A 16,738-nucleotide genomic window follows, 5' to 3' on the forward strand; every position below is an offset into this window, starting at 1 on the left:
GATTTACATGGGTCCCTAACTAAACTGAATTGGAGTAGTAGAAATCAAGTTGTTGATTTATTTGATTTTATGAATTTGTTAGAAATAAAAAGTTCATAGGTTTCCAAAAAAAAAAACAAACAAAAATAAACAAAAAAAACACACCCTCTGCCAGAAAGCCTGGCACATTTCAAAGTGCTATCATTTTAAAACTGAGGCAAATGACATGTCATAAATAATGAAAACAATTGGGTGACAGCCTACAATCTTCAATACACACATTATTTTAACGGATCATAAACCAGGTAACCTAGCATCAAGATAAGAAAAATCTACTCATTGTGGATAAATAACAGATCTAACCGATTGAAATAATTTAATTTCATTGAAAAGTGTCTCATAATCTTTAAATTACAGGTATTTGGAGGTTAGCACAAATAGTTATGGCAAGTATCTAGGTACTTAAAAATTGTCATCCTCACCTTGAATCATTTATTATCTGTAACGGACTTTCTAATTTGTCAATATATCTAGTTTCCAGTGACCCATAGGGCATGTGTCAAATACCCACTTTACAAAATTAGGGTAGTTTCCATGACATTTAATCTGTGTTCCCTTTGATAAATAATTGTGTCACTCTTCGTAAGTGTGTGTTTCCAAATACAGAATATTTTGCACGCTCTGTTTTTCTTATACATGTAGATCTTCATCCTCTCTTGCTGCCAAATCATACTAAACACAAAGAGAGTTTATATACAAATTCACTGGTTCCATTGTCATACCTTATGACCATTTTCTGAAATTTGTGTTGTTTACCTTTTAAAAACAAGACTTTAAACCTGGACATAATTTTTCATTCCCCTGAGATTTTTCTGAGATTTTTGCCTGGCATGTGAAAACATACACATACACATAACAAAGTCACTAACAATTTCTTCCCCATTTTCACTCCCAGGCTTGGAGTCAATGTTTTTCAGACTGATCCTTCCTGGTAAACCACTTTGATTCTGATGATATTGGCAGTCATCAAAAGTCATCTATAGAAATAAAATTATTGATCATTTAGTCTTCTCCTTCTTTAGAAAGGCATATCACACACACACACACACACACACACACACACACACGCACGCACGCACACACACACACAATCAGGATGGCATTATGGTATAATAAGTATATTATTATCTCCCAGAATCCTGAAGAAGCTAGAAAAAATTTAGTGCACTTGGAGTTGATCTTCTATAAAACAAAAGAAGGCCAAAATATTCCACTGGTAACACTAACTGTAGGGTAGATGCAGAATAAAAAGAGAGATACAGAGACAGAGAGAATTACATAAGAGAAATCAAGATAGAGCCAAAAAAAATCTAGAATTTGGCATCTCAGATTTAATTCTATCTTCTGACAGGAAAGTAATGGGGATCTAGCCTCTAGTCTTCATTGGAAATCATCTAATTTAATTCAGATCAGGATAAAAAGAAGAGAGGGATTCATGGCAAGAAAAAGACATCACTTGATAATCGATTTTTGCATTCACTAGTTCTGCTTATGCTAAGCTGTAGTATAGTGCATACAGCATAGGTGGATGAGCTGCCCTGGCAAAATGGAGATGGGACATTTGGTAGAATCTTACTTCAATATACTATGGAGGTAAATTATTTGTCTAAACATAGAGTTTCTTTTGGGTTGTTGGCATTAGAGTGAAGTTTCGCTTCTTTCTCCTGCCTTGAAAATACTGAGTAACTCTCCATACATTTAGAAATATTAATAAGCAAGAAAAGAGTTTATCTGATTGTTTTTTAAACTTGAAATTTCATTTTTCAAATTAATTAATTTTTTACAAATATTGCCTTGATTCTCCTTTCTGGTCAGATATATTAGAAACAGAGAGTAAGACACATGGGTCAACAGTTGGAATTAGGAAATAAGCAGTGGTGTGAATAATCTCAAACCATTAGGTGATTACAAAAAAAAAAATTCCATTTGGCTCTTAAATACACACAATGAGCTGGGGAGAATAGATTTATTTCTCTAATTACCCCATGATGTACTTGGGCCAATACTGAAATGATTCTACATACCCTAAGCACACAGCAACTACTGGAGGCAAGGACGGACCTAGAAACATACCGGATACAGAGAGAACATTTTTCGCATACAATCAATAATGTAAAATGCCATTCTTAGAACTGTGTCTGCATTATGACAAAACTGGTCAATTTCTTCAATACAGATAAGGAATTAAGGAAATTCCTCAAAATGAAAAAAAGAAAATCAAGTTAACTTTTTTAAACACTAAACTGATCACTTCAGTCAAAACAGCTAACTTCAAAGCCACATGCAGATGCAAATATAGTCAAAGTAGAGCAAATTATATTGCCAAGTTCCTTATAAACATTGACCATTATTCCTACTCTATAAATCAAAACTTTAAAAATGAGTTTTACCAAATTTGTAGTAACTTTATATAAAGTGGTGCAAACATAGAAATGTGAGATTTTTTTAAAAGATTGATTTGTTTGTTTATTTATTTATTTATTTATTTATTTATTTATTTATTTATTTATGAGAGAGAAAGAGAGCATGAGCAGAAGGGGCAGAGGGAGAGAGAAGAAAGATGAGATGTTTTTAAAAGTCAATGTCAAAGGAGAAATGCAGCCAAAGAAGGCAAGGAAAAACAGAAAATACACATGGTGAGTTACCATCTCTCCAGCATTTATTATGTGCTGAATATGGTGCTTGTCTGTAGATACTTTATCATAACCCTGAAAACAATGCCCAAATGTAGGCATTAAGATTGCTACTTATCCAGTGAAGAATCTGAGGCTCATAGAGTTTGAAAATTTTATCTTACCCAAGATACAGAATTGGTAAGTTGTGAAACTTTCCAATTTGGACTCAGACATGTCTGTTTTAAAGACTTGCTTCCCCTGCTCTTGTCTATTAAAATGGAAAAATAAAAAAAGACAGAATGCAAAGCAACGTTTGTACACTACAAAGTAGTCCAGATCTGAAAGGTTATATCCTGAATCCTTAATCTAAAAATCAGAAAGACCCTTCTTAAAACTAGTGGGGTTTGTTTGTTTAAGATGTGGGCTGTTAGCATCCTGTAATGCAGAGGTTTTTCTCATGATTATTTGATTCATGTGAGTTTTACATGTAAAAAGCAGTTTTACATGAAAAGTTGAGAATTCATCTCTAAGGTCCCTCAGTAGATTGGGCCTAGACTAATATCTGGATCATCTGGACCTGGTTTTCCTCCACAAAAAAAAAAAAAAAAAAAAAAAAATATAAAAATAAAGGTTAACCTAGATGACTCTTAAGATTCTTTCTAATTATAAAACTCAGTAAATGTTAACATCCTTGCTTCTCAATCCAATATTCTCTCTACAACTCTAACCTATTTATCATTATAATAACAAATCCTTCTGACTGGCTGGTGATCACTAATGATCACCAGCCCATTAACAGTTGATCAGGTGATCAATGATCCAGTTTATTAAGAGTTGATCAGAACCAACGTGCACTAGAGACAGAGAACCAAACATTTCTGGTTTGTATCTTGTCACCTGACAGGGACAGGGAGTAAAGATGTATTTATATTGTTATTACAAAGGAACAGAATTTTCCTATTTGACTGATGTCTGGGTGCTCTGAATTTGTTCTTATGTTTTTGGGCTGATCAACTTATTTTGGGTACATAAGTTCCTTGATTCTCCCTCCTCTGTTCAAGTTGTATTGATCTTGTCAAGTACATCAATGCGTCGGAATATTGGGAAAAGGTAAGGACTGATCCAGGTCAAAGGTACTAAACCCTAAACCAGATACTTTAAGGGGAAAAAAAGGAGTACTAAATGGAAACACATATTTTACAGATCACTTCCTTTTCTCTATTTCTGTTTCTGTTTTATAGGTCTTCTAACAAGGGGAAAAGGTCCACGTTTACCATTTTGGCAGTCTCTAACGTTTAACATGCCAATTGCCTGGTACGTAAAAGTGAGGAAGGTAACATCTAGGACATTTGATATTTTTTTATAGGATACAATGATGGTTGTTTCTTTCAAGATGTTAAACTAGTTTATTAAACTTATCCCTTGATGGTAGTGTGTTTATTCACCCTTAACCCTCCAACTTGTTTTGCTTTGTAGTTGCAGCCAGGAACTTTGGGAAGGTTTGGCATCCTACATGTTAATTTATTTTTGAAATGATCAGATCATTGTTTTATACCTGTGCAAACATCTGAGGTCGACATCAGGATTCAGCAAACTTTTTCTATAAAGGGACAAATAATAAATATTTTTATCTTTTATAGACCATTTGTCTCTGCTGCCACTGCAGAAGTCAGCTGTTGTGTGAAAGCAGTTATAAACAATATGCTTATGACACAATGGGTATGGCTGTGTTCCAATAACTTTATTTATCAAAACCATGCCACGAATAAGATTTAGCAGTGAGTTGTTTGATGATCCTGATCTAGATCCTTGGATTTCTGGCCATGCAATTATGTCATATCTTCAAGCATTAAACTATCATTACATATTAAACATAAATGGATATGCAATAAGGTTTTGGAAACCTATTCTGTCTGAGTTATTGTTTCCTTGATTTGCAGTTAAATCTGACTCAACTTTCTCATTCCTGATCACATTTCATCTCCTCTGGGAAGCTTTTCCAGTTCCTTTTCCAGTCCACCCCCAACTCACAAGTCAGTTTTCCTTCTTTGTATAACTACCACATCTTAAATATATTTCACATTATGTGATATGAGTTTATATGTCTTTCTTCTTCATCAAATCTAGGTTTTGAGAGACGGATAAACTGTCACTCATCTTTGATCAGTCCCTATGGCCAAGGACTAATTTTAGCTTGTAATTAAGTATTTATTTTTTTAAGATTTTATTTATTTATTTATTTATTTATTTATTTATTTATTTGAGAGAGAGAATGAGAGAGAGAGAGAGCATGAGAGGGGGGAGGGTCAGAGGGAGAAGCAGGCTCCCCGCTGAGCAGGGAGCCTGATGTGGGACTCGATCCCGGGACTCCAGGATCATGACCTGAGCCGAAGGCAGTCACTTAACCAACTGAGCCACCCAGGCGCCCTGTAATTAAGTATTTAGTAAGTGCTTGTTCAGCAATATGCGTCAGGGAGTTTAAGTCTGTAGTAACATTTAGATAAGATGTGAGCTGATACTTTAGAATAGGTATATATAGCCTTGAAGTATACTAGCTTTTTTTAACAAATAGGAAATTTTAAGATGTCAAACCATCATATCATCTCAGATAAAAGACTATCCTAATCTGCCTTGCTAACTGGTTGCTATCATGTGACTAATATAAGAATGAAAAATGCTGTGTGGAACTTCCAGCAAGGCCTCTTAAAGAGACCCGACCTGGCTCGGAGGAGCACCCCTTTGACGCTCTCACCTGCTTTCTGGAACACAGAAATTCTGAGTCAACCTCAAGCGGACATTTTGGAGCAGAATACAGAGAGCACCTGGGTCTTTGATGACATGTTGGCACTCTGTGACTCTTGTGGACTGCCTTCCTCCCAAATTTTTTTTATGTACCACCAATTTTATTTCTGGTCTCTATTACAGAAGCCTACCTGATAATGTCTAACTAATATAGTGCTATATATTACATTTAACATTAAGTAATTTCAATGTATTCTAAATCTTATGCCAATGTATCTTTGCCAAATATAGAAACAAAAGAGAATCCTCCATGATGATAAAGAACAAGAGAGAGAGAGAACTCTCCTTGGAATGATAAAGAAGATAAACATCAGGACTTTCCAAAAGGACAGTAACTTTATAAAATATAATATTAAAGAGTATTTTAATCTAAAATGAGAAGTAATATGAACATGGTACTTTCTTATCTATCTACATAAAACTATTTCTCATTTCAGACAAATAGGGTATTTGTCATGGCAGGAGAACAAAATGCATGTAGATGGCATAAAACCATTTAGGCATTAGCCTGTTTGGATTCTCAGTACTGTATGTTGACAAGATGTGTGATTGCTATTTTTTTAATTTAACATTTTTATGATTGGTTAAATTTTTCACTTTTAATGAAATGTTTATTTTTTAATTAATTAATTTTTATTTAAATTCAATTAATTAACATATAATGTATTATTGGTTTCAGAGGTAGAGGTCAGTGATTCATCAGCCTTAAAGAATACCCACTGCTCATTACATCACATTCCCTCCTTAATGTCCATCACCCAGTTAGCCCACCCCCTTCCCCTCCAGCAACCCTCAGTATGTTTCCTATGATTAAGAGTTTCTTATGGTTTGTGTCCCTCTCTGATTGCATCTTGGATTATTTTTTCCTCTCTTCTCCATGATCCTCTGTTTTGTTTCTTAAATTCCACATATAAGTGAGATCATATGATAATTGTCCTTCTCTGACTAACTTATTTCACTTAGCATATTACCCTTTAGTTCCATCCACGTTGTTGCAAGTGGCAAGATTTCATTTTTTTGGTGACTGAGTAGCATTCCATTGTATGTATGTGTGTGTGTGTGTGTGTGTGTATATATATATATATATATACACACACCACATCTTTATCCATTCAGCTGTCCACGGACATTTGGGCTCTTTCCAAAGTTTGGCTATTATGGACACTGGTGCTATAAAATTGGGGTGCAGGTACCCCTTCGGATCACTACATTTGTATCTTTGGGGTAAATACCTAGTAGTGCAATTGCTGGGTCGTAGGGTAGCTCTATTTTCAACTTTTTGAGGAACCTCCACACTGTTTTCCAGAGTGGCTGCACCAGCTTGCATTCCCACCAACAGTGTAGGAGGGTTCCCCTTTCTCCACATCCCCGCCAACATCTGTCGTTTCCTGACTTGTTCATTTTAGCCCTTCTGACTGGTGTGAGGTGGTACCTCATTGTGGTTTTGATTTGGATTTCCCTGATGCTGAATTAATGTTGAGCATTTTTTCACATGTCTGTTGGCCATTTGTGTGTCTTCTTTGGAGAAATGTCTGTTCATGTCTTCTGCCCATTTCTTGATTGGATTATTTGTTCTTTGGGTGTTGAGTTTGTTAAGTTCTTTATAGATTTTGGATACTAGCCCTTTATCTGATAAGACATTTGCAAATATCTTCTTCCATTCTGTCGGTTGTCTTTTGGTTTTGTTGACTGTTTCCTTTGCTATACAAAAGCTTTTTATCTTGATGAAGTCCCAATAGTTCATTTTCACGTTTGTTTCCCTTGCTTTTGGAGAGTGCCTAGCAAGAAGTTGCAAGAAGTTGCTGCGGCTGAGGTCAGAGAGTTTGCTGCCTGTGCTCTCCTCTAGGATTTTGATGGATTTCTGTTACACATTTAGGTCTTTCATTCATTTCGAGTCTATTTTTGTGTATGGTGTAAGAAAATGGTCCACTTTCATTCTTCTACATGTGGCTGTCCAATTTTCCTAATACCATTTGTTAAAGAGACTGTCTTTTTTTCCACTGGGTATTTTTTCCTGCTTTCTCAAGGATTAGTTGACCATAGCGTTGAGGGTCATTTTCTGGGTTCTCTATTCTGTTCCACTGATGTGTGTGCCTGTTTTTGTACAGTATCATACTGTCTTGGTGAGTACAGCTTTGTAATAGAGTTTGAAGTCCGGAATTGTGATGTCACCAATTTGGTTTTCTTTTTCAATATTCCTTTGGTAATTCAAGATCTTTTCTGGTTCCATACAAATTTTAGGATTATTTGTTCCAGCTCTGTGAAAAAAGTTGATGGTATTTTGATAGGAATTGAATTGAATGTGTAGATTGCTTTGGGTAGCATAGACATTTTAACAATATTTACTCTTCCAATCCATGAACATGGAATGTTTTTTCCATTTCTTTGTGTCTTCCTCAATTTCTTTCATGAGTGTTCTATAGTGTTCTGAGTACAGATCCTTTGCCTCTTTTGTTAGGTTTATTCCTAGATATCTTATGATTTTTGGTGCGATTGTAAATGGGATCGACTTCTTAGTTTCTCTTTCTTCTGTCTCATTGTTAGTGTTTAGAAATGCAATTGATTTCTGTGCATTGATTTTATATCCTGCCACTTTGCTGAATTCCTGTATAAGTTCTAACAATTTTGGGGTGGAGTCTTCTGGGTGTTCCAACATAAAGTGTCATGTCATCTGCAAAGAGTGAGAGTTTGACTTCTTTTATTTCTTTTGTTGTCTGGTTGCTGAGGCTAGGACTTCTATACTATGTTGAACAACACTGATGATAGTTGATATCCCTGCCATGTTCCTAACCTTAAGGGAAAAGCTCTCAGTTTTTCCCCATTGAGAATCATATTCCCTGTGGGCTTTTCATATATGGCTTTTATGAAATTGAGCTATGTTCCCTCTATCCCTACATTGTGAATCAAGAAAGGATGGTGCACTTTGTCCAATGCTGTTCCTGCATCAATTGAGAGGATATGTTTCTTGTCCTTTCTTTTATTAATGTAGTGTATCACATTGATTGATTTGCAGATGTTGAACCACCCTTGCAGCCCAGGAATAAATCCCAGTTGGTCGTGGTGAATAATTCTTTTAATGTGCTGTTGGATCCTATAGGGTGGTTATTGGTGAGAATTTTGGCATCCATGTTCATCAGGGATATTGGTCTGTAATTCTTTTTGGTGAGGTCTTTGGTTTCGGGATCAAGGTAATGCTGGCCTCGGAAGTTTTCCTTTCATTTCTATTTTCTGAAACAGCTTCAGAAGAATAGGTATTAATTCTTCTTTAAATGTCTGGTAGAATGCCCCTGGGAAGCCATCCGGCCCTGGACTCTGTTGGGAGATTTTTGATGACTGCTTTAATTTCCTTGCTGGTTATGAGTCTTTTCAGGTTTTCTATTTCTTCCTGTTTCAGTTTTGGTAGTTTTTAAGTTTCTAGTAATGCATCCATTTCTTCCAGATTGCCTAATTTGTTGGCATATAGTTGCTCATGATATGTTCTTATAATTGTTTGTATCTTTGGTGTTGGTTGTGATTTCTCCTCTTTAATTCCTGATTTTAATTATTCAGCTCCTTTCTCTTTTCTTTTCTTTTTCTTTTTTATTTTAAATACTCTTAAGGCATTTATTTATTAAAACGTTCTCTGCCAAGATTTCACATTAGCTTAAAATTCAAATCAGTCTGTACATTTCTCTACTAAAGTCTCCACCTCAGTGTATTCCATAAAAACACCTTCTCCAGCAATCAGTGTTACCAGCGTCCATACGGTGAGCCCCATGGTCAGCCTTTTTGTTCCCTAGGTGACACAAGTAGATGTTAATACTGCTCTGCTAAAGGGTAAAAGTTCCTCACTCAAACTCATTGGAAAAGGGGTGAAACTCCTGCAAAGTGCACTTTAAAAAGAGGTACTGTTTGCTCATGAAAAGAAACCAGTAAGTCCTCTAAGAATAATAAAAGGGGGTATTTTACAGTTAAGCACATGATTTGGAGTGAAGAATTCAGATGTTGCCCTGCTGGTCCAGGCTGTTAATACTCTTCTTGTTCCTCCTCTGGGCCCCTTTCATCAGGTATCACAAAGCCTTCGTCTGTGGCATAGACAATGTCCACAACCTCTGCAATACAGTGTTGTTTCCCCCCCTTGTTTTCCTGGCAAATCCATTCAATGTTCCTTAGCTTTCCAAAGTAGAAATCTCTTTCTTTCTCCAAGTCTTCGACGGTGAATTGACCTGCTGCATCATTTCAGCTGCTTCATCATCCCCATTGCCCACACCAGGATTCTTTTCCACCGCACCCAGCCCAGCCTTAGGGGTTGCAGTTGTTCTGTGTGTTGCAATGGGCCTCTGGGGAGCTGCACTGCTAGAGCTGAGAGATTTCTTTAGTTTGTTCAGAGCTGGAGCAACAAGGGAGGGAGCCACTGCAGTTTCTTGACCTTGTCTAGCAGCTACAGGTCATAGTCTTTTTCATCATAGTTTGCATCACAAAACTTCTTGAACCACTGAACAAATTCAAAATTGTCCTGAAACTTTCCTTTCACTAATTTGTCCAGAGGAATTATTTTGTCAACACCCATTCTCTTAAAACCTGCTTGTGGTATTTTGAAGTTCTGGATGTATTCATGTGCTAGCTCAGCCTGGAATTTCACTTTCTTCAAGGCAATGGATCCAGGGAACAGCATGTCCATAAATTGACAATGGGCAGTCCCTAGCACAACTGTTCGATCTTCGTCAGATTCAGCTGCAGAGACTCACAGATCCAGGCCACCATGTCATGTAGACTCAGGTTATCACTGGTGACCTGATGTTGAGTATGATGTGTTCACTGACATCTTCGGCTCTTGGCAGGACTGTGTCCACTGCCTGTGCCAGGCTTCAGTTCCATCTTCGTCTCATTCTCCTTTCTCTCTTCTTTTTGATAAGTCTGGCCAGAGGTTTATCAATCTTATTAATTCTTTCAAAGAACCAGCTCCTAGTTTCGTTGATCTGTTCTGTTCTTTTGGTTTCTATTTCATTGATTTCTTCCCTAATCTTTATTAATTCTCCTCTCCTACTGGGTTTAGACTTTATTTGCTGTTCTTTCACCAGCTCCTTTAGATGTAAGGTCAAGTTGTGTATTTGAGATCTTTTTTGTGTCTTGAGAAAGGCTTGTATTGTTATATACTTCCCTCTTAGGACACCCTTTACTGCATCCCAAAGGTTTTGAACAGTTGTGTTTCACTTTCATTTGTTTCCATGACTTTTTTAATACTTCTTTAATTTCCTGGTTGACCCATTCATTCTTTAGTAAGATGCTCTTTAGCCTCCACATATTTGAGTTCTTTCCAAATTTCCTCTTGCAACTGAGCTCCAGTTTCAAAGCACTGTGGTCTGAAAATATGCAAGGAATGATTCCAATCTTTTGGTACCAGTTGAGACTTCATTTGTGACCCAGTATGTGATCTATTCTGGAGAATGTTCCGTGTGCACTCGAGAATGTGTATTCTGTTGCTTCAGGATGAAATGCTCTGAATATATCTGTAAAGTCCATCTGGTCCAGTGTGTCATTCAAAGCCTTTGTTTCCTTGTTGATTTTCTGCTTAGATTATCTGTCCATTGCAGTGAGTGGGGTGTTAAAGTCCCTGACTATTATTGTATTATTGTCGATGTGTTTCTTTAATTTTGTTATTAATTGGTTTATATAATTGGCTGCTCCCATGTTAGGGACATAAATATATACAATTGTTAGTTCTTGTTGGATAGACCCTTTAATTATGATATAGTGTTCTTCCTCATTTCTTCTTACAGTCTTAATTTAAAATCTAATTTGTCTGATATAAGGATTGCCACCCCAGCTTTCTTTTGATATCCATTAGCACGATAAATGGTTTTCCACACCCTCACTTTCAATCTGGAGTTGTCTTTGGGTCTAAAATGAGTCTCTTGAGGACAGTATATCAATGGGTCTTACTTTTTAATCCAAGTTGACACCCTGAGTCTTTTGATTGGGGCATTTAGCCCATTTACATTCAGAGTAACTATTGAAAGATATGAATTTAGTGCCACTCTATTACCCGTAAAGTCACTGTTTCTGTATATTGTCTCTGTTCCTTTCTGGTCTTTGTTACTTTTGGGCTCTCTCTTCACTTAAAGAATCCCTTTTAATAGTCCTTGCAGGGCTGGTTTGGTGATCACAAATTCTTCTAGTTTTTGTTTGTCCTGGGAGCTTTTTATCTCTCTTTCTATTTTGAAAGACATCCTAGCTGAATAAAGAATTCTTGCCTGCATATTTTTCTCATTTAGCACTCTGAATACATCATGCTAGTCCTTTCTGCCCTGCCAGGTCTTTGTGGATAGGTCTGCTGCCAGTCTAATATTTTCTACCCTTGTAGGTTATGGACCTCTTATCCCGAGCTGCTTTCAGAATGTTCTCTTTGTCTCTGAGATTTGCAAGTTTCACTATTATATGTCGGGATGTTGACCTATTTTTATTGATTTTGAGGGGGGTTCTCTGTGCCTCCTGGACTTGAATGCCTGTTTCCTTCTCCAGATTAGGGAAGTTTTCCATTATAATTTGCTCCAATATACCTTCCGTCCCTCTCTCTCTCTCTCTCTTTCTTCTTCCTCTGGGATCCCAATCATTCTAATATTGTTTGGCTTTATGGTATCACTTATATCTCAAATTCACCCCACATGATCCAGTTTATCTCTCTTTTTCTCAGCTTCTTTATTCTCCATCATTTTGTCTTCTATATTACTAATTCTCTCTTCTGTATCACTTATCCTAGGGGTCAGAGCCTCCATTTTTTATTACATCTCATGAAAAGCCTTTTTTATTTTGAATTGATTAGATTTTAGTTCTTTTATTTCTCCATAAAGGGATTCCCTAGTGTCTTCTATGCTTTTTTTCATGCCCAGGTAGTATCTTTATAATCATTATTCTGAACTCTAGTTCCAACATCTTACTTATATCTGTACTGATTAGGTCCCTGGCAGTCAGTACTGCCTCTTGTTCTCTATTTTGGAGGTGAGTTTTTCCATCTTGTCATCTTTGCAGAAAATAGTTGCTTTTCTATTTGTAGAGTTGCAGCTATCCTTTTCTTAGATCTCTGGTTGAGTTCAGAATGATTTGATAGCTATCTAGCTGAAGTCCTGGGACCAGATGAAATTAAAGTCTCCTACTCCCAAGATATGTGATTGTTGATGTTTTGTGCCTCAAAGCATTTTCAGAAAGTTGATCATGATGAAAGAAACAAGGTATCCACTTTGGAGAGCAGTGTAGACAAGTGAATTTAAGTACAGAGTGAAGCTAGGCAACCTGATTTGTCTCCAGGATGTGTCACTCTAGCTGTGTGCACTTCAGCAGGTTACTAAAGCTCCTAATGGCTTTAGTTTCCTGTCTATAAAATGGGAATAACCATATCAACACCATTGGTTTCTATGACGATAAAATGGATCAATATATGTAAAAAAATATATGTAAAATACTTATGAATAGTAAATGCCATTTTATCTTTAGCTGTTTTTCTTTGCTGCCAATTGGATTTGAGCAGGAATTCATACTCTACCACTTGCCATCATGTGACCCAAGGAGAGTCATTTAACCTCCCTAGAGCCTCAACATTTTTATTGCAGAGATGAAGAGACATCAACCTATTAGTGTTATTGTGAAGATTGATTGAGATATACATAAAGCCAGTAGTCTGACGCCTGACCCATGGTAAGGATTTAACAAATTGTCATGCCTTTACTTTTCTCTTTTCCTCTTAGTTACTGCTAATCTCCACCCCTGCTGCAAATTTTTAAATAGGCAACTATATTCTTAGAATATGGTGGAATTCACCTAAATGAGCAAATGCATTCTTCAAACATATTTATACATATGTATGTATACAAATAAAACTTTTAAATATATATATTTACATGTATTCATGCCCATTCAAAAAACACCGTACTTTCCAATCACACTGTGTGCATATTTTATTACAGAAAAGTTGAAGAAAATCATATGAGATTAAAAAATGTATATATGAAATATCATATAACTAGACCTATTTCTCATCTAATAAGTTAAACATAATCTTGCTGAAAACTGGTCTGGTATTTCCCATGTCTGTTTCTTAACTGTGTAAAAAACTCACTATCCCTTTGAGTAACATTTACTTTTTAAAGTAAGGAGAGAAAACCTGAACTTGACTTAGAGATTAAGCAATAAACCATCTGCCTAATTACCCACAGGGACTTGCAGACTATTACAGAATGTCATTCTGCCTGGGAAAGTTCTCCTTCTAACAACATTTATATTTCCCTTGAATACTATTTTTAGGTCATAATGCTTGTCAGATTATAGAAAATTGAGCCTCAGTTTCATCTCTAAAATAAAGGATATAGAAAATCTGATCTCTCGGGTCTTTTCTAGTTTAATTTTCTATGATTTTATGATTCTCTGGAGATTTGTTTCACTAGAAATGGTTGGGAGAGGGTGAAAGAAGAAAAGAGAGTGTGGACAAGAGCACTGGTAAATTTTAAAGTGGAGTGACAGCCAAGTTCACAGTCTACTAACAAAATATAATATTGAAAAAATATAATACATCAAATCACTTTATGGTTGCCGCCTCTCCAATAATGATAGGAAATCTACAACTGAATATGAGAATGTGTTTTGGGTCACATTTTGAACGTCAAATTCATTAATGCAATTTTTGTGTAGGCTTCCCAAATCTGGGGGAAGGTCATAAGAGGGAGTAAACTCACTCTCTGTAACCTGCATAGATTCTTCCTTGGGGTGAGCAATGATGGGTGTGCGCATGGAGGGAGGAAGGGAGAAAAGGACATTTTGGGGGCATCTGGCAGAGTGGCAAAACAGCCTTGGCAGCTTTTTGTTGCTGACCAAGTCCCAGTTACAAATTCTTACTATAAAGCATACATTATCAGCCCAAATCAAGATTGTAAAATATCCACTCCTCACTTACATAAACTGCACAGAATAAAATTCTGACTTTAGGCATATAATCCTATTAAAGTTTCAAACATTTTGCAGAGGAAACTACAAATAAAACTACGTCTATCAGGTGTCTAAATCTAGCTTTTCACCTCGGACTTTCTGTTTCATGTTTTTTTTTCTTTCTTTCTGCTTTTCACTTTCTTAAATGCTTCAGGGCTCTCAGTACCACATGCCACCAGCCAATATAAAACCTGCAAATGAAATTAAGAGGAAATTGGACATAAATGAATAACCAAGAAACTGCACATGTTGCTTTGAAGACCTCTTAGTTTTTCTACAAGTGACAGTTGGAACAAATTGTGTTCACTGCAAAAGAAATGGCAATGAGTGCTTGACAGAAAGTAGCTGAGCCATTCAGTTATTAACTCTATTTTATAGAGTTCCACAACATAAAGGACAGAACTTGTTTCTCTCTCACTATATTCCTAATATGTGACACAGTTTCTGACACAGAATAGGTGTATAATAAATATTTTTAGCTGTTGTTATGTAAAGGAGAAAAGAAAAGCTTAGGCTTTATGTGCAAATGTATATAATAGAGAGCAAAAATAATGTGTACATATTTGGTTGGATAAGTTTAAAATTTCCAGTATCTATTTTTTTGGAAAAAAAAATTAAGTATCTCAGGTTTTTGCTTGTTTTTGTTTGGTGATAGTTTGGAAACAAGGAAATACATTTAAGAATAAAATAATAAGCATACCAATTTCTTAAAGTTACAAATCACCCCCAAAATATGGAAACAAATCAAATTAACTTAAAGCATCAATTTTTCCCTTTCATCCAAACACTGTTTTGAATTGCAAAGATTGCTGAGCAATAGAAAGTCACAGAAGAGGAAAGCAAGAGATTTGAAGAAACCACATTTAAAATCGGGTTAAAAAATAACTCTAATTAGCCACAAGTTAAGGAAAACTGCTAATTTGAACATCCCAGATTAGAAATGGTTGCTATCACAGAACAAAGATTAGCTATTAACAGGGTTCATCCGTGTGGAACAGAAGGTCAGGGAGAGAGGACTGCACAGTGGAAGGACAGTTCTGAAATCAGCTAGAAGTGAAAAAGCCACAAGGAGAAAAAAAAGGTTGAATTTAGGTTCTTTTACCCCAATCACTTTCTTAAGGAAAATGCAAGATAATAACACCCCTCAGATTTATATGGGTCTCAAACTAAGGGCTGATCTGCACTGTCATTAGTCAACAGGTGCCGTTGAAGAACACTGAAGAAAAGAGAGAAAAGGAAGGTTGAATAGTCCATTCTGATACTCATCGATCTTCTGGGCTTTCCCAGTAATAAGCAAAAACAAATTTTAAAATGTTTCTGTCATGGAGAATTTAGTCCTTAAGGCAATCTGTGGGCTGGAGAAACTGAGTTGAAGGTAAGATAGCAGGAAAAACTGACATTCAGAAGAGTTTTATGTGAAGTTACAGAAAAAGAAATAAGACTTTAAAAGGATTAAACGAACCCCCCAAAGGCATCAACAACAAATATCTATGATTTTTCAGTAACAAAGATTAAAGGGCCATAATAACATTTCCTCAACAATATATTTATTCAGTATCTTTATTTCTACCATTTTTATAAATAATATTTTCCAAATTCATATAGGTTAGGATAATGAAGAGTATCTTGACATATTAATGAAGCACAAGTACTGGGTTTTTCTGGAGACTCACAAGAATGACAATTCTCAGCTGCTTCTGAGAATTATACCGGTTTATTCTTAAGCTTGGGATTGCATCTTACACAATGCCTAAGGTCAAGGAGGTGAGGAGGGAGCTTCACATGAGCACAAATGTAAGCTATAGGGGAGAGTCTCTGTGACTGAGCGCCTACAAAACTGGGAGAAAATCTTAAACAAAATCTGATCAAACTTCTAGATGTAACTCCCAGGTTTTTTGTTGGTTTGTTTGTTTATTTTTAATACAGGCAAGACAGCAATGTGTTAAATTATACCACAAGTATGAAATTAGCAAAACCTAGCATGTGGGGGAATAACAAGACAAGTGAGAAAATTTTGTCAACAAATAAATAGCAATTTTTTACAAAAAGGGAGGGGTGACTGATAGATTTGAAAAGTCAGTGAAATATCAAAAGAATATGATGAGTAAATCTTAGATACAGATTCAAATAAATCAATTCTAATGAAACATTTATGAGATACTTAGAGAAATTTGAACGTCAGGTATTTCATGACATTAAGAAATGGTTGTAAATACTTTTTGGAGTCTTAATGATATTATGGCTATGTTTCAAAAAGTTCTTATAATCTGAAATTTTTAAGAATGAAATGATATGATGTCTAGAAATTGTTTCAACATTACCTGAGA

At 35.9% G+C, this 16,738-nt stretch overlaps 1 protein-coding gene and 1 pseudogene across 9 annotated transcripts in view; both read right to left on the reverse strand.

Annotated features, from left to right (window-relative positions):
• ROBO2 (roundabout guidance receptor 2) overlaps positions 1 to 16,738 on the reverse strand; it is a 1,647,790-nt gene that overhangs the window by 1,081,459 nt on the left and 549,593 nt on the right. The gene's annotated exons all lie outside the window — the stretch shown is intronic.
• Positions 9,462 to 14,216, reverse strand: LOC113917269 (annotated as a pseudogene).

This window comes from Zalophus californianus, chromosome 1 (genome assembly GCF_009762305.2).
Source record: "Zalophus californianus isolate mZalCal1 chromosome 1, mZalCal1.pri.v2, whole genome shotgun sequence".
NCBI lineage: Eukaryota > Metazoa > Chordata > Mammalia > Carnivora > Otariidae > Zalophus > Zalophus californianus.